The sequence below is a fragment of the Drosophila mauritiana genome, unplaced genomic scaffold (genome assembly GCF_004382145.1).
Source record: "Drosophila mauritiana strain mau12 unplaced genomic scaffold, ASM438214v1 U_313, whole genome shotgun sequence".
Lineage (NCBI taxonomy): Eukaryota > Metazoa > Arthropoda > Insecta > Diptera > Drosophilidae > Drosophila > Drosophila mauritiana.
Window position 1 is genome coordinate 78,696 of NW_022881453.1, and position 25,118 is coordinate 103,813.

Consider the following 25,118-nt stretch of genomic DNA (forward strand, 5'->3'; position numbering starts at 1 on the left):
GGTTAATGTTTTATATCAATTTTGCAGTATGTGTCACCCAAAATAGCAAACCATAACCAGATTATTATGATACATAATGCTTATATGACATATCGCAACATTTATTTTTAGGTATAAAAATAAATTTATTGAAGGAATTGATATATGCCAGTAAAATGGTGTCTTTTTAATTTCTTTCAATAAAAACAATATTGATATTATATAAAAATGAATTATAAAACTCTAAGCGGTGGATCACTCGGCTCATGGGTCGATGAAGAACGCAGCAAACTGTGCGTCATCGTGTGAACTGCAGGACACATGAACATCGACATTTTGAACGCATATCGCAGTCCATGCTGTTATGTACTTTAATTAATTTTATAGTGCTGCTTGGACTACACATGGTTGAGGGTTGTAAGACTATCTATGCAAATTAATTTGTTTATAAATTTTTTATAAGCATATGGTATATTATTGGATTAAATAATGATTTTATTCATAATATTAAAAAAGAAATGAAAAACATTATCTCACATTTGAATGTGAAAAACGAAGAGAAATATTCTCTTTTTCAATCAAATAATACTGAGAAATGTCTAGCATAAAAAATTGAAATATTTTTCATCTAGAATTGTCTCTTATTAATGATTCGGAAAAAGAAAAATTTGGTTTTGTTATTATTCTTCGTTGGTTCGTTAAATGGATAAAAAATAACTTTGCTTACAAGAACTATTGGAACTATTTATAACGAATTTAATTGATTGTTTTATCATTTATATATATAGAATTTATGGCAAAATATAGTTATATATACAACCTCAACTCATATGGGACTACCCCCTGAATTTAAGCATATTAATTAGGGGAGGAAAAGAAACTAACAAGGATTTTCTTAGTAGCGGCGAGCGAAAAGAAAACAGTTCAGCACTAAGTCACTTTGTCTATATGGCAAATGTGAGATGCAGTGTATGGAGCGTCAATATTCTAGTATGAGAAATTAATGATTTAAGTCCTTCTTAAATGAGGCCATAGAGAGTGCCAGGCCCGTATAACGTTAATGATTACTAGATGATGTTTCCAAAGAGTCGCATCACAACTATTCACATGTACAATTTTTGTTTAACCAATATAAATATTAAGTTAAATCATTTGCATTTTGAAGATAAATTTAAAATTTATCTCTTTTCATATATATCTCTGGTAATATATAACATAAAACCAAGCGCATATAATATTTCCACATTTAATATATAATTTTATATTTCTTTCATAAGAATCCATATTTGTATTATACCGTAACGATATAATAATCCAACTATACGGCAGGTAATAAATTAATATTTGCCTGCCTCAAAAAATTAACGATAATAAATGGAAACGATTTGTTATTCTATATATAATAGAAACTTGACTTTTGTTTCAACGATATTATCTAAAAAGCGAATATTCCTATTATCCGCGGAGCCAAGTCCCGTGTTCTATAGAACTGAGAAACAAATTTGTACGGATAATAATATACTTTATTGCATGTAACCAATATAAACATAATCCGAAATAAATATTTCGAATAATGCGGGAGGTCGGCAACCACTGCCTACCTATAGTAGTTTTTGAACCCGCTGTCCTCAATGCGGGTATTTTCAATTCCGTTTGCCACCCAACATACGGGCTATTCTCTTATATATTAAGAGATTATAGGAACTTTTCATTTTTTTCCATAATTCATATATAATATGATTATTTTTTCCCTTATACATATGTCGGAGCACAATTATTATTCTCCATTTCGCGCAGCGAGTTTCGAACGCACCGAAGTTCTACACACAATTAATTTGTGTCACTCACTTCTTCTCCGTGCTAACCTTCGAACCACACTCGGCGACAGCGACCACACGCTGCCGCCGCGCTGTAACAGGAGATGCCAAAGCTACAAAAATACAGCCGACCAATAGCAACGCAGTATGCAATATTGTAATATGATGAAATACCAATGATTTCCCCGAAATGATGAAATTACTGTACTTCTGGAATATTCTAACACATAATACAATATGCTGACATACCAATGATTTCCCCGAGCTGATGGAATTATTATTCTTGTGAAATATTCTAGCACATTCACCAGCTTACAAAAGTATGCGCCGACACGGCCATCCTGACCTTTACACGTCCTCGTGAAATATTACCAAAATGATTCGTTCTCTACAATTTTATTGCAAAACTATTTTTACATCATTTTAAAATAAATATTAGCCAATTGACAAATCAAATATCCAAATTTAAATTTCCGATAAAAATTTCTTTTCTTTAACATAATTCATTTTCTTCTTATTCATATGTAATGCGCAACACGCCATGATCAAGACATTTGCCTTGCACTTGTGCTTACATTATACTTAAAAATTTCATTATTAGCCCTTCAGGCATCCATACTGTCTCTTTCAACAGCTTCAATAATTTCGCTACTGTCTCTTTCAACAGCTTCAACAATTTCGCTACTGTCTCTTTCAACAGCTTCAACAAATTCGCTACTGTCTCTTTCAACAGCTTCAACAATTTCGCTACTGTCTCTTTCAACAGCTTCAACAATTTCGCTACTGTCTCTTTCAACAGCTTCAACAATTTCGCTACTGTCTCTTTCAACAGCTTCAATCATTTCGCTACTGTCTCTTTCAACAGCTTCAATCATTTCGCTACTGTCTCTTTCAACAGCTTCAATCATTTCGCTGCTGTCTCTTTCAACAGCTTCAATCATTTCGCTACTGTCTCTTTCAACAGCTTCAATCATCATATCGTATTTAAGGCATTTCTTATAAACTACGTGAAATAACAATTCAAGATTGAATTCAGAAATTTTATGGACAGAATTTGCAAATTACTCTTGACAACATTGTCGCCTATGCCTCTCAAAACTACAAGGTTATGGCGTCTCTTCTCGCTAATTGTCTCTTTTATTAACGAGCATTCGGAACAAGAATCAAAGAAAAATGGAAACCGCTCACCAAACTATATTGCTGTCCCGTTCTGCTTAATTACCGCACACGTGTCGACTCTCCTCTCTATGGTTATATTCGCTGTTGCTGTTCCTGCACGCCGATGCAATATGTCCAACGTTGCCACATTTGAAACACGTAACTTTAGATCTGCCACTGCTATCGCCTGGTCTCGTCTCGTTTCTCTCGTTCTTTTCTTCTGCTCTTCTGTTTCGGCACTCCATTGCCTTGTGTCCGAGTTTACCACAACTATGGCATCTAATCGGTGTTTGCATTTTGTGCCTCTTCTTTTCGGGACCTTGCTCTATTCCAGCGAATTAGGCATTTCTGACGAACGAGTGGGCTCTGAGTTGTTGTTGTTGTTGGAAATATCTCGCCTTGATGAACCATCTCTCCCTTGCGTTCAACAACCTCGCATAGTTCCAACCTTTTCACTTGATGTGTGCCTTTGTCCTTTTTGGTCTTGCTGCAGTGTGTTGAAATATGACCGCTCTCGCCACAATTAAAACAAGTCACATCCGATTTTTGACGGTGACCAAAAGGGTTCCTGTCGTTGCTGTCCTTGGCATTAGATGAAAATTGCTGCTGCTGTTTAGCTCTACATTCGATCATCTTGTGACCGAGTTTTCCACAGAAATGGCATCTCATTGTTGAAAGTCGCTGGCGCTTTATGTCAGCTGGAGGCATTTCTTCTTGCTGAGTTTTCTTTCGTTTATTAAACGTAAATGCTTTAAGCTCAGTTTGTAATTCACTTCTTGTGTGCACATTTGAAGTAAATGTTAATCGTTGCAGCCTGCTATCTACATGAGCCAACTTAGCAAGCGTCACAGAAACAGCTATTTCCTCCACATCCATCTCACGCCACTTCGTAATAAGCGACGTCATCATGCGACTAGCATAATTGGAGAGACATTCGCCGTCAGTTGGACAACCTGCTAGCATTGCTAAAAACATAGCCGCTGGAGTTTCCACACTAGCAAAACGTTGCACGAAAAGTTCCTTAAACTCGGCCCAAGTTATTTCCGGATAGCATATTTGAGCAAACCACTGCGTCGCGCTTCCTTCCATCGCTGCACTTAAAGCCATAACTAACGCGCTGCCTTTTATAGTTGATTCAGCCAAAATAATATTTGCCGTAGAGCACCACGCCGTTGCGTCTGCGCCATCAAGGTCCGCGTTGAATTTAGGTAACACCACAATATTTTTGTTTGTTGTTTCGGATGCCGTTGTTTGTATTGCTTTAACAAGTTCGATCAAGTTTATTTTGTATTTCCATTAAAACGCGCCACGGCCCATCTATAGTGTTAGGCAGCGAGCCAGATCCCACTTCTGATGTCGGAGCACAATTATTATTCTCCATTTCGCGCAGCGAGTTTCGAACGCACCGAAGTTCTACACACAATTAATTTGTGTCACTCACTTCTTCTCCGTGCTAACCTTCGAACCACACTCGGCGACAGCGACCACACGCTGCCGCCGCGCTGTAACAGGAGATGCCAAAGCTACAAAAATACAGCCGACCAATAGCAACGCAGTATGCAATATTGTAATATGATGAAATACCAATGATTTCCCCGAAATGATGAAATTACTGTACTTCTGGAATATTCTAACACATAATACAATATGCTGACATACCAATGATTTCCCCGAGCTGATGGAATTATTATTCTTGTGAAATATTCTAGCACATTCACCAGCTTACAAAAGTATGCGCCGACACATATAATAATTAATCATTTTCATATGTATATTATTTAATATACTCATATTAATGCCAAAATCATATGAATACATAAGTTTTGAACAATATGAGAGGTCGGCAACCACTGCCTACCTATAGTAGTTTTTGAACCCTCTGTCGTAATTCCGGTCGTTTACACTACTATACCCTCTCACTATAATGGCTTTTCTCTATAATACTAAGAGAATGTGGGAATATTTCAGCATTTTTTCCCCTATACATATAATAATTAATCATTTTCATATGTATATTATTTAATTTACTCATATAATTGCCAAAATCATATAAATACATAAGTTTTGAACAATATCAGAGGTCAGCAACGGTCTTTCCTCTATAATACTAAGATAATATGGGAATATTTCAGCATTTTTTCCCTTATACATATAATAATTAATCATTTTCATATGTATATTATTTAATTTACTCATATAATTGCCAAAATCATATAAATACATAAGTTTTGAACAATATCAGAGGTCGGCAACGGTCTTTCCTCTATAATACTAAGATAATATGGGAATATTTCAGCATTTTTTCCCTTATACATATAATAATTAATCATTTTCATATGTATATTATTTAATTTACTCGTATAATTGCCAAAATCCTATGAACACATAAGAGAATACAATATGAGATATGAGATACCATAATATAGTAGTTGATGACGAGGTGTTTGGCAACTTAACACAATTCTTTAAAAAGTCTTTATATTAATTATATGATAGGGACAATATCATATGCGTCACTAATTTGATGACGAGGTGTTTGGCAACTTGACACAATTCATTAAAGTCTTTATATTAATTATATGATAGGGACAATATCATATGCGTCACTAAATTGATGACGAGGTATTTGGCAACTTGATACAATTCTTTAAAGTTTTTATATCAAAAATTATATGATAGGGACAATATCATATGCCTCACTAAATTGATGACGAGGTGTTTGTTTGGCTACAGGAAAAATCATTTATTTATCGAATCATCAAGCAAAGGATAAGCTTCAGTGGATCGCAGTATGGCAGCTGCTCAACCACTTACAACACCTTGCCTGTTACAAAAGTCGTTTACAATTGATTCTAGGCTTTGTCATTGTATTAAATAATGCTTTTATATGTAACTAGCGCGGCATCAGGTGATCGAAGATCCTCCTAATTTACTATGTTACAAATTACATTGGCATCACATCCATTGTCGTTTATAAAATAAATTATAAACTTTAAATGGTTTAGAAGCCATACAATGCAAATTGCCCCTTATTTATCATTGCAGTCCAGCACGGATACGACCTTAGAGGCGTTCAGGCATAATCCAACGGACTTAGCGTCATACCACTGTTCGCTCGAACAAGTATTGTGCCATTGGTCCGTACCTGCGGTTCCTCTCGTACTACGCAGGAATGCTGTCGCAACAACGTTTTGTCATTAGTAGGGTAAAACTAAACTGTCTCACGACGGTCTAAACCCAGCTCACGTTCCCTTGCATGGGTGAACAATCCAACGCTTGGTGAATTTTGCTTCACAATGATAGGAAGAGCCGACATCGAAGGATCAAAAAGCGACGTCGCTATGAACGCTTGGCCGCCACAAGCCAGTTATCCCTATGGTAACTTTTCTGACACCTCTTGTTAAAAACTCTTTAAACCAAAAAGATCGATAGGCCGAGCTTTTGCTGTCCCTGTGTGTACTGAACACCGAGATCAAGTCAGCATTTGCCCTTTTGCTCTATGTGTGGTTTCTGTCCGCACTGAGCTGGCCTTGGGACACCTCCGTTATTATTTAAGAGATGTACCGCCCCAGTCAAACTCCCTACCTGGCAATGTCCTTGAATTGGATCATACCTGAGTAATATGAGTTATACCAAATTTTCAAATCAAAAATACATAAATGCATCGTTTTATTAAAGAATTTGTTTGCGATTATATAACAAACTCGTGATACTTTGATCAAGAAGCTTGCATCAAAACCCAATACCATAAGATATAATAAATATATCCGTATAATGGCTAGGAAATGATACACGTTCCATTTAATCAAGTAAGTAAGGAAACAATAAGAGTAGTGGTATTTCATTGACGATACCAAACCGAGGTCTAATATCTCCCACTTATTCTACACCTCTTATGTCTCCTTACACTGCCAGATTAGAGTCAAGCTCAAAAGGGTCTTCTTTCCCCGCTAATTATTCCAAGCCCGTTCCCTTGGCTGTGGTTTCGCTAGATAGTAGATAGGGACACGACGACGACTTTTCAGATCTCTCCGAACTTGTTTTACGTGGCGTGTTCCACACTGAAGGGATTACAACCACGACACCCTGAACACCCACAAGTGGTGCATGTATCAACATGGTGTATGTGTCTGGATACGCCAGACAAGCGTCCCGGACTAGAAGCTATAGCTATGTACATAGCGACCACCCCGGTAGCAATTCGAGTACTTGCTTGCCGGGCAAGCACTCCCCCTTGCTGAGGAGCGAGATCTACCTAAAATCTCTACTGATCTCTGGGTCACAGCACCCGAGTTTTGCGCAACCAGCACCGTAACTCAAACGTCGAACACGAAGGCTCTACCCGCGATATGGGTACCAACCACAGCCACCACGATACTCCCACCAGGGGCCTACCTCAATGTGCAGTCTTGGATAGCTGCACAACCCGTGGTACCGAAAGAGAGGCTCGGTGGGCCTCCTCTTTTTGCTCCGACAAGCAGGGTTAGAGGGACCTATGGTGGAAGTGTTCTCGCCCGCTAACCACACGGCGAAGTTGTTGGGCTAAACACCCCTCCTCCTACGGAACACTTCGTCCGCAAACACTGCCAGCCGTTGAGTCCTCTGTTGATCTTCCAGGATTCTTGCAAAAATGCGTTAAACGACCCTTGACCTGTCAGCAGGTAAGACGTCCTCATCGAGAATCCAAATCTTGGATCCCGATAGGCGAGAGTGACATATGGGATGAATTTATGCGTCACCCGTCCTGGTTCGCTGTCATCATCCCATCTGTTCTGCCAACTCTGCAGTAAGCACTCTTCTAGGCGAGTCTTCCTCTGCTTCCAGCTTAGACACGTAGTGTCCTCGTCGTATAGCCAGTCGCTCTCCTCCAGCGGGTATCCACGCTTCAGCTTGTATTGGACCGCTAAAAACTTAACAGCCAAGTCAAGCGGGGGAGCTCCACCAAGTACCTGCAGTGCCACTGTGGACGCTGTTCGGCATACCGAAAGGCATCCAAGCAGGATTAGCCTCTGGCAGGAGGCTAGTCGTCTCCGGGCGGCTACTTGTTCGGCGGTGTCATACCATACCGGGGCACCAAACAGCACACAAGGTGCCATGAGTCCGTCATATATGGTCCGCCTGGCTCGAGGACTGAAGCCCCAGTCGGCTCGAAGCACACGCGCCAATGCTCCAACGACTCCGGTCATCCGCTGGCGAAGCGAAGCTATGTGCGTGAGGAATTTCATTCCTTCACTGACCGTGATGCCAAGGTACCGACAGCTACGCACATACGGAAGGTTCGCTCCAGCAAACCTCACCGTAGGCGCACGTCTCAAGGCACCTTTCAGCAGCATTATTACCGTCTTGCTGGTCGAGACGGCAACGCCAACTTCCGCTCCCCACTCTTCTACGATGGACATCAGCTGTGCTCCTTTTTCCTCTAGCATAGCTCGGGAATTTCCCTCGACGAGAAGCAGCAAGTCATCCGCGTATGCACTCAGCTGGCAATACGGCTGGAGACGCTGAAGCAGTACATCCATCAGTATGTCCCAGATAAATGGGCCACTGATTGACCCCTGCGGGCAGCCTCTAGTTACCGGTACTTCCACAGTACCGGAACTGCTTCGGATCACTGCTCTTCGACCGGAGAAAAAGCTCTGCCACAAGCCCATCTCCCGGCATCCCAAGTCGGCTAGTCGTCGGAGTGCAGCACTCCATTCGACGTTGTCGAATGCTCCTTTGAAGTCCACGAATGTGCCGAGCACGTATTGCGCCGGGCTGGCACAAACACCGCTCTTCACGTGTCTCCAAGCATCCTCCACACATCGTCCTCGGCGAAATCCAAACTGCCATCTGCAGCCTTCCGGAAGAACTTCTCTCACACGATTCACCATGATGGCCTCGAGCACCTTACCAAAGACTGGCAGCAAGCATATTCCTCTATATGAGGAGGGCTCACACTTGTCCTTATCTGGCCCTTTGAGCAGCGAGACAACTCGTGGGCACTTCCACTCGGCGGGAAAGTATCCTAACCGGATGCATCGGGAAAACAACGATGCTAGGTGCTCGGGTATGGCGCGCCAGACTGCCTTGCAGATAGTGCCATTGATGCCGTCCAAGCCGGGAGAGCGCCTGCTCTTCAACCGGGCAACACATGCATCAACCTCGAATTCTTCGAGGGCCGGTGGGACTTCCTCCGCGATGGCAGTCGGTGCTTCGGACTCCGCAACTGGGAAGAAATTGCGGAGGAGCACTCGTGCACAGTCACCCCAATCAGTGATGAGCTCGCCATTCACGCGGAGGCACCCAATCTCCGTGCACTTTCTGCGGCCTCGGCAAATCTTGTAGACGCGCCCCCATGGGTCGTCGGCATGATCTCCCACAAAGCGTTTCCAGTCATCCATTTTTGACCTCCCAATGAGCTTCTTGTAGTTGGCTGAGGCCCGCCTCAGCTCGACCACTACACGCTCTATAGCGGCACCGTCATCACGACGCCTTCCATCTTGGAGTAGGCGACGAAGTCTCAGGACTTCGCGCATTGCAGCGCAGAGGTCGGCAGTCCACCAACGTGCTCTCCTGTTGGGCGATCGAATCGACTTTCTTCCCAGCGCAATATCGCATACATTATGTACTATACTGCGCAGGGTCGAAACTTGCTGGTCCAACGGCGACTCTGAGAAGTTCTCCGGAAGTTCGGCTGCTCTACTCACCATTTCCTCCTTGAACAATCGCCAACGTGCATTGGAGAAGTTCCAGGACGGCACAGGAGCTATGCTCTCAACTGCGCGCGCGGTAGTTGGTTCGGCCACAACAGTAATGATGTTGTGGTCACTCAATTCCCACTCGTCCACTCTCCACTCATATGTGGCCCACATAGATGCTGCCTCATTGACGATTGTCACGTCGATATCGCTAGTAGCTCTGTGATTATCGAACGTGTACACCTCTGTTGACTGGTTTAGGGCGGCGACTCTTGCCTCCAGCATCCACTCTGACAGCAGCTCACCCCGTCTGTAGTTAGCTTGCCCCTCGGCATGACGAGAGAGTTTGCTAAGCCACATGGGGGACACTGCATTCGCGTAGAGGCCCAGGATTGCGGGGGTTCTGATGGCCTGCAGCAGGACCGCATCCATGTACCGGAGGTACGGTTCCAGAGGTGCATCGAACTGGCAGTATGCGGCGCAAAGGAAGATTGAGTCAAATCTCCCTTTAACGACCAGACATACGCCATAATCCGTGGTGAGGGTCTCCACTGGCATACAGATGGCTTCCTGTTGATCTACTAGGATGGCTGCCTTCCCTCGCCAATCGGTGAAAATTCTCATTCCTTCAGGCAGCACATCCATTCCGTCCCCGCCGAGATACGGCTCCTGCACCAGCGCGAACATAGACTCCGATCTCCTGAGTCGGACTCCGAGCTCGATGGTCGCAGCTCTGCCTCGGCCACAGTTCGCTTGGATGAAGCTAAACATTAATGTCTAGCTTGCACCCTCGCCAGCAACGCCCCGTATATCGGGCAAACGTTCGAGAGCATGTAATGCCCCGAGGGTTGCCCTCTGTGACGGCAGTTCCGGCAGTCCACCGGGTTTTGGCACTTTGCCGCGGTGTGGCCTTGTTGCCCGCACTGGCGGCAAACATTGTCCTTCTGCCGGCATTCGCTGACCTTGTGGTCGAAACCCACGCATCTGTGGCAGGCGTATGTGCGGACCTGTGCTCGGCATCGGAATGAGAACCACTTGATGTAGACACGACCTACATCAAGCTTCGCCATCGCCCGGTCGTCTACCTCTAGCGTCACATTTACTGTGGTGCCGTCAGTTACCGACCACGCCTTGGTCAGCAGGTGCACGGACTTCTTAAACTGGGACATAGTCATTTCGCTGTCGAAGTTATTTCCATGGAGCTCCTGCATGAATTCCTCAGGGCCGATAGCTGTGTCGACGTCATAGACGACGACCTTCGGCTTCTCGGCCGCATTTCGTGCCACATTTAGCCCAACTTCAGCGAACCTCTTTGATGCTACCACCTTCTGCAGCTCTCCAACTGAAGGAGTACGAATGATCGCACCACCACCTCGACGGAGCTCACGTACCTCATGTACTCTGACTCCGAGGGAGGGTGCAACCATCGTTCGCACCTTTTCCGCTATAGCTTTCCCCGATAGCGCAGGGTCGTCGCACTTCACCACCGCTGACCACGTCTCGCGAACCTTGGTGGTCCGCGGGGCAGCGATGGGTGCAACCTGTGGCATCTGGGGAGCATTGGCGGCCGTATTCTTCAACGGATTCGACGACGGCGGCGGCGGTGGCGGCATAGCGAGCCGCGTCTCCAGTTCTCCACACCGGAGCATTAACGCCAGCACCAGCTCATCGTAGCGGCTGATAGCATACGAGAGCTCTTCCGTGTCCACTTCTCCTAGGCTGCGGAAGCTGCTTCTCACCGTGCGCTGGGTGGCCGACAGCTCTGCCATCATGGCTGCTTGCCCAGCACGGGCGGCAGCGGTAGCGGCAGTGGCAGTGGTGGCAACAATTTTAGCAGCAGTGGAAACGGCGGAGGCAGCAGTGTGGTCGGCAGCAGGGGCAGCAGCAGGGGCAGCAGTAGGATCAGCAGTAGGATCAGCAGCGGTGGCAGCAGCGTGGGGGGGGGGCAGCATCGATGGCAGCGTTTGCCGTAGCCGCCCGGGCGTCTTCCAGCGACGAAAACGCCTCCTCCAGTACACCAACGGGTTCTGGCACTCCATTCGATGCCTGGGCAACCAATTTCGCCTGCGTCGGCGCCGAGCTCTTAGAGGCCAGATGGCTTCTGCGCCTGCCTCGTCTGGACTTCCTCGAGGCACTACTTCCGCTCAAGGCACTCGGGCTGCTGTCGCTCTCCATCGGCATAACTCCGATGGTGGCTCCTCCTACCGTCGACGCCAGCAACCGTATGCTCGTTTGCTCAGTGACAAAAGGTAGATGCTCTAGAGCTCCACCTATCGGTAGAGTCTGGTAGCACTAAAACTGTCCCTAGACACAAACCCTAGCAATGACTGCCACCAATAAGCTTTTTGACAGCTGCTAAAAAAGCTTACTCGAAAAAACTTACTCGTAAGCTCGCCTCGCAGCACGTGCGGAGTGGAAAATTTTCAATAGTTTATTGTTAATAATTTCCAAACCGCTTGTTTTTAACACTCGACAATTTTCACTCGACTTCCGCGGAGCACTAAATCACCGATTTAATTACTTTCCAAACAAGGAAAACTTAGTTATTCGCAATCTGTACACGAGCGCAACGAAAACACGTCCGTCGTTAATCCATTCATGCGCGTCACTAATTAGATGACGAGGCATTTGACTCCCGCCGTTGACCCGCGCTTACTTGAATTTCTTCACTTTGACATTCAGAGCACTGGGCAGAAATCACATTGTGTCAACACCCGCTAGGGCCATCACAATGCTTTGTTTTAATTAGACAGTCGGATTCCCCAAGTCCGTGCCAGTTCTGAATTGATTGTTAATTTATAATCGTTATAATTGATAAGAACTAATTGGTTTAACCCAAATAGTATTCTTAAAAATTTTAGCAAGAAAGTTCCACAATTGGCTACGTAACTAAACTATCCGGGGAACAAGTAACTAACATAAATGCTAGAAACTCTATTTACCCAGAACGAGCACATAAACCATGTTATTGTTTCGCAATCAAGCCCGATTATCTCAATCTTCAGAGCCAATCCTTATCCCGAAGTTACGGATCTAATTTGCCGACTTCCCTTACCTACATTATTCTATCGACTAGAGACTCTTCACCTTGGAGACCAGCTGCGGATATTGGTACGGCCTGTTGAGAAGTTTGCGTGTCCCCACCATAAATTTTCAAGGTCCGAGGAGAAAATATCGACACAACAGTATATGTCATGCTCTTCTAGCCCATCACCATATCTCTCTGCGAAAGACTTCCATGGTAGTACGGCTATAAAACAGAAAAGAAAACTCTTCCGATATCTCTCGACGGCTTCTTTATGGTCGTTCCTGTTGCCAGGATGAGCACGAGGCCCATATTTAATAACAAACGGATACTCAACAGGTTACGGAATTGGAACCGTATTCCCTTTCGTTCAAAATTATTCAAGTGTATTATATTCGCTTTGTTTATATGGTTAGGCATTTTTGTTTTACTTGAAAATTTTCGGCTTTCGCCTTGAACTTAGGACCGACTAACTCGTGATCAACCACTGTTCACACGAAACCCTTCTCCACTTCAGTCCTCCAAGGTCTCATTCGATTATTTGCTACTACCACCAAGATCTGTACCAATGGCAGCTCCATGCAGGCTTACGCCAAACACTTCTACGCATACCATTGTACCTTCCTACTCACTAAAGTTTCAAAATTTATATCACAAGTAATATAAATCATCTACTTTAGCGGTAATGTATAGGTATACAACTTAAGCGCCATCCATTTTAAGGGCTAGTTGCTTCGGCAGGTGAGTTGTTACACACTCCTTAGCGGATTTCGACTTCCATGATCACCGTCCTGCTGTTTTAAGCAACCAACGCCTTTCATGGTATCTGCATGAGTTGTTAATTTGGGCACCGTAACATTACGTTTGGTTCATCCCACAGCGCCAGTTCTGCTTACCAAAAGTGGCCCACTGGGCACATTATATCATAACCTTGAACTTCATATCAAGAAAGTTAAGGTTCTTACCCATTTAAAGTTTGAGAATAGGTTAAGATCGTTTCGACCCTAAGGCCTCTAATCATTCGCTTTACCAGATAAGATTATTTTATATAATATTAAAATGCACCAGCTATCCTGAGGGAAACTTCGGAAGGAACCAGCTACTAGATGGTTCGATTGGTCTTTCGCCCCTATACTCAATTCTGACAATCGATTTGCACGTCAGAACTGTTTCGGTCTTCCATCAGGGTTTCCCCTGACTTCAACCTGATCAAGTATAGTTCACCATCTTTCGGGTCACAGCATATATGCTCAAGGTACGTTCCAGTTAAAGGCATAAATAATATAAATATACATTATACATTACTATATAGAACGCCCCGGGATTGTTTTAATTAGCTATAAATAGCTAAAAAACTAATCCCATTATTAGTCAAGTTAATTACGCTATTAGGTTTACATCCCAATAACTTGCACATATGTTAGACTCCTTGGTCCGTGTTTCAAGACGGGTCCCGAAGGTATCCTGAATCTTTCGCATTGTTAATCATACAAGAGCATATAATAAACACAAAAATCAATGATAATTATGCCATTATATAATTCCGAAAAATTAACGCTCTGTAATAATATAAATCTATCAGCACTTTATCAAATTAATAACATTTATTCTGTGTTAAAATGCAAGCAATTTAATTGGAATAAACTATAAGTTATATTTTATGATAAATTTGGGATATGCTAATAGATTACAGTGTCCTTATATGGAAAAAATGCACATTATTCTTAATAATATTATTTAAATATTACAATTTTAATGATGAATTTTCCATAACGGATATTCAGGTTCATCGGGCTTAACCTCTAAGCAGTTTCACGTACTGTTTAACTCTCTATTCAGAGTTCTTTTCAACTTTCCCTCACGGTACTTGTTTACTATCGGTCTCATGGTTATATTTAGTTTTAGATGGAGTTTACCACCATCTTAGTGCTGCACTATCAAGCAACACGACTCTTTGGAAACATCATCTAGTAATCATTAACGTTATACGGGCCTGGCACCCTCTATGGGTAAATGGCCTCATTTAAGAAGGACTTAAATCATTAATTTCTCATACTAGAATATTGACGCTCCATACACTGCATCTCACATTTGCCATATAGACAAAGTGACTTAGTGCTGAACTGTTTTCTTTTCGCTCGCCGCTACTAAGAAAATCCTTGTTAGTTTCTTTTCCTCCCCTAATTAATATGCTTAAATTCAGGGGGTAGTCCCATATGAGTTGAGGTTGTATATATAACTATATTTTGCCATAAATTCTTTATATATAAATGATAAAACAATCAATTAAATTCGTTATAAATAGTTCCAATAGTTCTTGTAAGCAAAGTTATTTTTTATCCATTTAACGAACCAACGAAGAATAATAACAAAACCAAGATTTTTCTTTTTCCGAATCATTAATAAGAGACAATTATAGATTGATTGATTGTATAGATTGTTTTTCACATTCAAATGTGAGATAATGTTTTTCATTTCTTTTTTAATATTATGAATAAAATCATTATTTAATCCAATAATATACCATATGCTTATAAAAAATTTATAAACAACTTAATTAGCATAGTCTTACAACCCTCAACCATATGTAGTCCAAGCAGCACTATAAAATTAATTAAAGTACATAACAGCATGGACTGCGATATGCGTTCAAAATGTCGATGTTCATGTGTCCTGCAGTTCACACGATGACGCACAGTTTGCTGCGTTCTTCATCGACCCATGAGCCGAGTGATCCACCGCTTAGAGTTTTATAATTCATTTTTATATAATATCAATATTGTTTTTATTGAAAGAAATTAAAAATACACCATTTTACTGGCATATATCAATTCCTTCAATAAATTTATTTTTATACCTAAAAATAAATGTTGCGATATGTCTTAGTTTCATATAAGCATTATGTATCATAATAATCTGGTTATGGTTTGCTATTTTGGGTGACTCATACTGCAAAATTTGTATAAAACATTAACCTGATGGATGACAGGTACAAACATTGTATATTTTAGGTTGTTGCATTAGCCAACGTATGCTCATAACATAGATGAACAATACATATTCGCAACGCGTGTATATTATGGTCCATATACACACACACTTATTTCGATTACCACATTCAAAATTATTTTAATTTTAATTCGACTTCTACTTTCAAATTTTGTTTAGTTTCTTCGATTTCCATTTTCGAGAATTTGTTTTTATAGGAAACGCCATTGTTGTAGTAAGTACTGCCACAAATAGGCACAACAACATTAATAATGTTAAAGTCTTTTTATGAGGTTGCCAAGCCCCACATATAAAATAAAAGCCATCTTCATTTTATTTTGACTTTAACTTTTGATTCCGTGGAATCATTTTGTAATATTTTTATTTTGGTAAATTGTATTTATTTGTATTATAACAAATGTTTATTAACTCAATAATTCAATCGGTAGTAGCGACGGGCGGTGTGTACAAAGGGCAGGGACGTAATCAATGCGAGTTAATGACTCACACTTACTGGGAATTCCAAGTTCATGTGAACAGTTTCAGTTCACAATCCCAAGCATGAAAGTGGTTCAGCGGTTTACCCGGACCTCTCGGTCTAGGAAATACACGTTGATACTTTCATTGTAGCGCGCGTGCAGCCCAGGACATCTAAGGGCATCACAGACCTGTTATTGCTCAATCTCATTATTGCTAGACGCAATTTGTCCATTTAAGAAGCTAGTGTCCTTATAATGGGACAAACCAACAAACACAATAAACATTTTACTGCCACCATGAATGAAGGCTACATAAGCTTCAGCACCATAATCCTGAAGATATCTATTTAATATATTTGAGTCTCGTTCGTTATTGGAATTAACCAGACAAATCACTCCATGAACTAAGAACGGCCATGCACCACCACCCATAGATTCGAGAAAGAGCTATCAATCTGTCTTACACACTTATGTTCGGACCTGGTAAGTTTTCCCGTGTTGAGTCAAATTAAGCCGCAGGCTCCACTCCTGGTGGTGCCCTTCCGTCAATTCCTTTAAGTTTCAGCTTTGCAACCATACTTCCACCGGAGCCCAAAAGCTTTGGTTTCCCGGGAAGCGACTGAGAGAGCCATAAAAGTAGCTACACCCAATTGCTAGCTGGCATCGTTTATGGTTAGAACTAGGGCGGTATCTGATCGCCTTCGAACCTCTAACTTTCGTTCTTGATTAATGAAAACATCTTTGGCAAATGCTTTCGCTTAAGTTAGTCTTATGACGGTCCAAGAATTTCACCTCTCGCGTCGTAATACTAATGCCCCCAAACTGCTTCTATTTCTATTAATCATTACCTCTTGATCTGAAAACCAATGAAAGCAGAACAGAGGTCTTATTTCATTATCCCATGCACAGAATATTCGGGCATTTGAAGCCTGCTTTAAGCACTCTAATTTGTTCAAAGTAATAGTACCGGCCCACAATAACACTCGTTTAAGAGCACTAGTGCAGGTTTTTAAATAGGAGGAACATATGAAAAAATACAAGTATTTAATCACATATAAGAACTCCACCGGTAATACGCTTACATACATAAAGGTATAGTACTAACCACAATTGTAAGTTGTACTACCCGTATGAAGCACAAGTTCAACTACGAACGTTTTAACCGCAACAACTTTAATATACGCTATTGGAGCTGGAATTACCGCGGCTGCTGGCACCAGACTTGCCCTCCAATTGGTCCTTGTTAAAGGATTTAAAGTGTACTCATTCCAATTACAGGGCCTCGGATATGAGTCCTGTATTGTTATTTTTCGTCACTACCTCCCCGAGCTGGGAGTGGGTAATTTACGCGCCTGCTGCCTTCCTTAGATGTGGTAGCCGTTTCTCAGGCTCCCTCTCCGGAATCGAACCCTGATTCCCCGTTACCCGTTGCAACCATGGTAGTCCTAGATACTACCATCAAAAGTTGATAGGGCAGACATTTGAAAGATCTGTCGTCGGTACAAGACCATACGATCTGCATGTTATCTAGAGTTCAACCAATATAACGATCTTGCGATCGCTTGGTTTTAGCCTAATAAAAGCACATGTCCCATAAAGGTTCATGTTTTAATTGCATGTATTAGCTCTAGAATTACCACAGTTATCCAAGTAACTGTTAACGATCTAAGGAACCATAACTGAAATAATGAGCCTTTTGCGGTTTCACTTTTAATTCGTGTGTACTTAGACATGCAAATTAAAATTGTTACTCTTTATTTATTTAAAAAAATAAATTTTATTTTTTATTATTTAACATTTATTTGGTGATAAACTTTTTCACTTATACTATTACGAGACACTTGGTAACTTATGTTTAACTTTGAGCTGTTGACGATCTCGTCCCGATTCTTTCAGACTCCCGATTCAGACTGACTGATCTTCAAATTCTAAGTCCTAATCCAATCAACCTCGGCCAGAAGCTTTTCTTTCGGAAAATTACCGAACTTTCGATAAAAGCTTTATGCTGGAAATTTTCCACTGCATTGTGAAATTCAATTATGCTGATCGATGCAATTTTTGATTGATACGCAATAAGTCGGCCGTGGCTTGGTCTCCAAGCGGAAGCTGTGTTTACGTTAAGTTTGGGTTGCTTATGTTAGCGGGTAGCTGAGTGCTGGCAAAGGCAATGACAAAAACAAAGACAAGGGCAATTCCGACGAGATTGAGAATTGGAGTTTGTTTATAAATTGTGGAAGGGAGCTATGTTCATGGGTTGGATAACTCTCCCCCCTCTAAAATGACGCGTCCCGCTTCATTATTAATTTCGTTCAAACGTTCATTTAATTCTGTTAAAAATTCTACATCATTATTTGGTTTTTCTGGTTCTGGTCGTTTTTGTTTGGTTACAAATATATAATACCTGATTTTTATTATTAATATAGTAATGAAATACAAAATGATTAAAATTAATAATATAAATGAAATTGAAATTTTCCAATTGTAAATTTCAATAAATGGGTTTAAAATATTAATGTTGTCAAGAGAAAGTTCTGAATGGTTTGATTTTATCTATATTCTTATTCTTTTCTAGAATTTTAGTGCAAATTGATTTTTCTCCATTTAGTAAGCGGGTAAAACAAGTCTTATCTTTACTTATAATACAATAGTTGTTCAAAAGTTCGTTCTTAAAATTAGATATTTCATAATAGGTATTTTCGCATTTTGCGACCTGATTACTTATAAGTAATTTTCCATCATTATGTGAAATAGATCTGGCATAGTAAATTTCGCATCTGTTTGTTATAACGGGGTATTTTATATAAATTATTAAGAGTTCTTTATGCAATACGATTTTGAATATGGCGATGTCCATTAAGTCTGCAATAAGTACAGGCTGTTGTTCGTGATCTAATATTTCTTTGATGTCTTCATTGTTTAAAATTTTTGTGTTGAATAAATCAATTTTGGCCAGTGTGATAGTATCAATAATGTTTTGTAAGTCAAATGTTAATAAACGTAGGCGATGTTTTCTTAATGGCAATTCTTGATCGATAAAAATGTTTTTAAAATGATCGGAAAGTGATTTTATCTCTTTAAACAATTTGGAATTAATAATAAATTGTTGGTTATTGTTTTCAATTAAATCATTTATTTTATTCTGTATTTTAATGAAATCATCGTGATCCGGAGTTCCAGCTAACCATTTCCAAACAGTGCCTAACTCATTTATTCCCCTTTTTGATCTAGTTGGTATCAGTTGTGACAAAATTAATTCTATTATCTGTATTTCGTAAGTAATTTCCCATTGTGTCCGTGTATTTTTATCTTTTCTTACATATCCTGATTCTAGATTGATTATTTCTTTATAAAAACTTAAGTTAGTTACGTGGTATAAGTCAGCATATGATTCATAGGTAAGGACATCCTTTTTGTCTTTGAACAGGAAAAATTCGTGATTGGAGTAATCAATTATTTCTGAAGTGGTTATCATTACGAATGTTATTAAAAGTAATACGAAATGCATTTTCTGTAATTTAATAAAAAAAATATGGTATTTGTTAAAACTTAGTGTTGTCTTTGTGAATAGTCCTGTTTCTACTATTTATTATAACTTTGTTAGGTAGGTTTTCCTTAACAACCTGTTTTTTATATCTAGTTTTTAGCTTATTTCTTTCGCCGTGTTTTTTCTCATAAACAACTTGACCTACGTGATATTCTTTTTCTCTGCGACCTTCATTGTGTGTTACTAACATTTTTTCTTGTGTGTTCTTTAGAATTCTTGAAATGTTTTCGTGATTAATTTTATTATATAGAATATCAAAGGGTTTTTGGTTTGTTGTAGAATGAATGCTTTGATTGAATTCTTTTGCGGCTCTAATAATTATTTCAGAATAGTCAGTGAGATTAAATTCTTCTTTTATACAACGAGCTAATTCTGTTAATGTTGAATGTGCTCTTTCTACTTGTCCGTTCGAGGTACTGTGTCTGGGGTCGGCGAAATGTAGAGTTAAACCACATCTTTGTGCAAAGGATTTAAATTGAGCAGAGGTGAAGCTCGGTTCATTATCTGTCATAATTACTTTGGCGTGGGGAAAATGTTGGAGTAATTCCATTACTTTATTCTCGATGTTTAGTTTATTTTGAATTTCTTTTACAACCAGGAATTTTGAATATGCGTCAATACAGGTTAAGAAAATAAGACTTTGCGCGTAAAAAATGTCGATGTGTAAATTCTCTCCTTCTTTAGTTGGAATAGGAGCTTCTCCAATAGGGATTTTAATAGGATGCCGGTTGTATTTATTTTCGTTGCAAATTGTACAATTTTTTATGTATTCCTTTAATTTGATATATAAATTTGGCCAATAAAATAATCTATTAATTTGTTTATAATTTTCGTCTAATCCTCTGTGAGCACGACTATGTGTTTCTTCTATTATGATAGCCTTATCTTCGTTATTTTCCACGTCTTGTAGAAATATTTTAGTATAAAGAAATTTGTTGTTAAAGTTATTTTTTAATGGTAATTGAATATGATAAAGATCTTCTAAAGTACAATGAATTCCTACTGTTATGTTTGGTTTTAGATATTCTCTTAATATTTCTATTAAGTTTTCTGGCGTATCATATTCAATTATATGTCTGGTCTTATCAAAAACATTCAATGACTCATGTATTGTATACCTCCCCTTTGTTAATAACAGTTGTTGTTGAAACTGATTTAACGGTTTTCGGGTCTCTTGTATTACATTTTCAAAACTACTTTCGGCAGAATGTTGTGTATTTTGATCTGAGTTTGATTGTTCTAAGTCGCTGTTAGTAATATTATTTATTTTTATTCGAGATAATGCGTCGGCTACGACATTAGTTGTTCCGGGTTTATATATTATTTTCGGGGTGAAACTTTCTATAAAGGAGTACCATCTTTTCATTTCTACGTTCGGGTTTTTATCTGAGATTGTGAAAGATAAAGATTGATGGTCTGTTTGTATTTCTATACCAATTACACCATATAAGTAATTCCTGAGATTTTTAAGAGCCCAAACTATTGCCAACAATTCCTTTTTATTTGTGGCATAAAGTTGTTCGGTTTTATTTAGAGTTTTGGATATGAAAGTAATTGGTTTATTATCCTGTGATAAAACTGCTCCGATAGCTACATCTGATGCGTCTGTTGTTAAAGTGAATTTTTTGTTATAATCTGGTTGAACTAATTCCACTTGTGCTATTAAATTATCTTTAAGTTTTTTAAAAGCTTTAACAGCTGGGTCGTCTAACTGTATTGTAATTTTTGTAGACATTCTCCTAGAAATTTTTCCATTATCTCCTCCTAGGTATTTGGTTAAAGGTTTGGCAATTTTTGCATAATTTCGGACAAATTTACGGTAATAGCCGGTGAGGCCTAGAAAACTTCGAAGTTCTCTAATGTTTTGTGGAATCGGATACTTCATAATTGTGGAGATTTTCTCAGGATCTGTTTTAATTACATTGTGAGATACTATATAACCTAGAAATGCTGTTTCTAATTTAAAGAATTTTGATTTTTCTAGAGAAATTTTCATATTAGCTTGTTGTAATATATTTATTATTTGAATTAAATCTGTGTAATGTTGTTCAATTGTATTAGAAAAGATTATTATATCATCCATATAAACATGACAAGTTTTTCCGACTTGTTCTCTCAATATGTCATCCATTGCTCTTTGAAATATTCTAGGGGCGTTTGTTAACCCAAATGGCATACGTAAGAATTCAAATTTTCCGTTATTTATAGAGAATGCTGTTTTTTCAATATCTGAATTTTTCATTAAAATTTGGTGGAATCCTGATTCCAGATCAATGGTTGAGAAATATTTTGACTTCCCTAAGTTAGATAATATTACAGACGGATCTTGCATCGGATATCTGTCAGGTATTGTGCTTTCATTTAATTTTTTATAGTCAATAACTAATCGATGTTTTGGAGATCCATCTTCGTTTTGACCTTTTTTAGGCACTACTAAAACTGGTGAATTGTAGGGGCTTCTACTTGGTCTTATAATTTGTTCTTTTAACATTCTATCGATTTCATTATTAACGAAATCTGAGACTGACATAGCATAAGGATATTGTTTGCTATAAATTGCTCTGTCATTGACTGTATTTATTTCTCCTCGAATATCGGTACGAAAAGGAATTTGCGTATTTATTTTAGAATGCTCCTTTTCAATTTTATTCATAACTTTATTTTCAAATTCTTTTATTTGATTTGAAATAATATTTAGGTTATGAATTTTTTCTTTGTCGGAAAACTCAACGACTGCGTGCTCGGTATTTGTGGATTCCAAGCTATTTGATTTAAGACTGACGGAATTAACATCGTCGGCTTGTTCAGGATTTTTTAATCCCAAACTGATATATTTTTTATTAGCGGATAAATCTACGCTGGCGTGCTCAGGATTTTTTGATCCCAAACTGATATATTGTTTATTAGCGGATAAATCTTCGCTGGCGTGCTCAGGATTTTTTGATCCCAAACTGATATATTGTTTATTAGCGGATAAATCTACGCTGGCGTGCTCAGGATTCATTGATCCCAAGCTATATAAACTGCCTTCAGCAATTACTGTTTCGGTTTTATATATCTTTTGCTCATCTAAATATTTTTTAATTATATATTCTTTTAATGGAAGAATATTTTTTTCCTCAATTAAACACAAATCGTTTTTATCCTCGTCAAAATATTGGAGTTTCTCTTTATTTCCTTTATACTCCATGATTCCTTTCTCGATATCTAATTTAGCTCCAATCTTTCTTAACAAATTGAATCCAATTAATAGATCAGATTCTAAACCCTCAATTTCATAGAATAAATGTTGTTCCCCAAATATATTTATCAAATGATAATATTTTATGATTGAATATCCATGAACTGTAGATACTCTTTTATGTATTGATAATTCCCTTTTATTCTCATAAATACCCTTTTTTATATAGCACGCGGTGGCTCCTGTGTCTATTAATATTTTGAACTGTCTTTTAGTTTTTCTGTCTACCCTTGTGATATGAGGCATCCCTCTGTAAGGTGCTGATCTAAAAAATGGTTCTCGTTGATATTATTTACTCTCATTATTTTATGAGCTGGCTGGTTGACTGTTCCCGTTGATTCCCGTTTTATCGGGGGGTGTGTTTCGGACTGATTTACAAGGCCTGCGCTTATGTTGTGTTTTTGCGCTGGGTATTGATTATAATTATTTCTTTGGAAATTATTATTAAAATTGTGTCGGTTATTATTATAACTCCACTGGTTGTTATTATTCCTAGGATGATTATAATTTTTAAACGGACGATTTTGAACTCTTATGGAGTCGTCTACTTCCATAGGTTCTGGTGGTGGTTGAACTTTGGAATTATTATTAAAATTCCAATTGTTATTCGTTCCGAAGTTGTGGTGTGGTGGTGGTTGAACTTTGGAATTATTATTAAAATTCCAATTGTTATTCGCTCCGAAGTTCCCGTTTTGCGGCCAATTATTATTTATCCTATTTGGTGTATTATTAATCTGTCTAGGGGCAAATCTAAGGTTGTTTCCTTGATTTCTGTTTTCACTCCGAAATCCATTATACTTATTTGCAAATTGAGCTCTAAAGTTGTTAGACTCTAATTCCTGACATTTTGCCAAAGCATTTGGCAAATCTGGTGGGTTGAGAGAGAAGAGTGTTTCTGAGATTGAACCGTTTAATCCAGAAATAAAAATTCTTAGCGCGTTGCTCCTAATTGTTTTATTTGTTTCCTTGGTTATTAGGCTGTCCTTTCCATAAGTCATTATAGTTTTATTTATAAGTAACGTCATTTTCTTATTTACTTCGTTGTAGAATTCGTTAATGGTCATGCGTCCCTGTCTTAAGATGCTTAATTCTGTTTCGAGTATATGGATTGGTCTTTTATCGCTATAGATAAAATCCAATCTAGAAAGAATCGCTTGAAAGTTTAAAACGGTACCATGGTTGGTTAGAGCATCGTGTGCTGCTCCCATGATTTTATTACGTAAAATTGTTAAAGCGATAAAGTATTGTTCACTTTCAATTTTATATAGACTCATTGCGGTTTCCGCCGCTTCTCTCCAGCCTACATATTGGGTTATTTCTCCTGTGAACTTTGGTAAGGATTTAATTACTTCTAATGTAGTTTCGCATTTTATGGTTCGGTCTATTGTTTGGGTCTTATAGTCTTCTACCTCATTTTTGTTAGCGGCTAACTGCTCTTCTAACCCTTCAAGTTTTCTGGTTACTTCACTCAACTGTACATTTATTAATCTGTTTATTAATTCCATTGTCAGATTACTGGCGCTGGATATCCCGCCCGAAGAAAGGGTTGATACTGAACCTCCGGTTGCCATTTTTAAATTTAAATTATCAAAACTATTTATCAAATCTTCCAGATTGTTTTAAATTAAATTGATATTGTAATATTTAATTTCAAAGTAGTATTCTCTGTATCTTAATCTTAATTTTTTTTAAATTTTATTTAAAGACTTAGTGTTGTTTTTATCTGCTCACGATACTTTCCGTGGGAGTTCTTCCTTCAGCGTAGTTGGTGGAGGGTAGGGGTCTTCCTTCAATTGGTTGTTCTTAATAATTCTTTTTTTTGGTGTCTTCCTTCAATTGGTTGTTCTTAATAATTCTTTTTTGGAGTCTTCCTTCAATTGGGTCGTCTTGATAATTATTTATTGGGGTCTTCCTTCAATTTTTTATATAGCCTTTTTATTTTTGAATTTGAATTTTGAAATTGAATTTGTTTGAATTTCTTTTGTTTCGTAGTTGAGTTCTGAATTTTTATTATGTTATGTTTATGTTATTATTATTATTGTTTATTATTATTATGTTCTCGTAATTTGTATTAAGTTTTCAGTCCACCTTTTTATGTTAAATACTTAATTGGATTATTGCATTTATTGATTTCCAATTAAGTTTTTTATCACGATCACTTTCACATTAGTTAGGCGTCGTTGTATTGTTGTGGATGTTTTAATTTT

General features: G+C 39.0%; 2 non-coding genes and 1 pseudogene across 2 annotated transcripts; 1 reads left to right on the forward strand and 2 right to left on the reverse strand.

The window, feature by feature from the left end:
• Positions 1–218: 218 nt before the first annotated feature.
• Positions 219–397, forward strand: LOC117149756. Its single transcript, XR_004460497.1, has one exon. It is a non-coding gene; the product is annotated as a 5.8S ribosomal RNA (ribosomal RNA).
• A 5,307-nt stretch (positions 398–5,704) lies between these two features.
• On the reverse strand, positions 5,705–14,889 carry LOC117149759 (annotated as a pseudogene).
• Positions 14,890–15,230: 341 nt separating this feature from the next.
• Positions 15,231–15,409, reverse strand: LOC117149757. Its single transcript, XR_004460498.1, has one exon. It is a non-coding gene; the product is annotated as a 5.8S ribosomal RNA (ribosomal RNA).
• Positions 15,410–25,118: the final 9,709 nt, after the last annotated feature.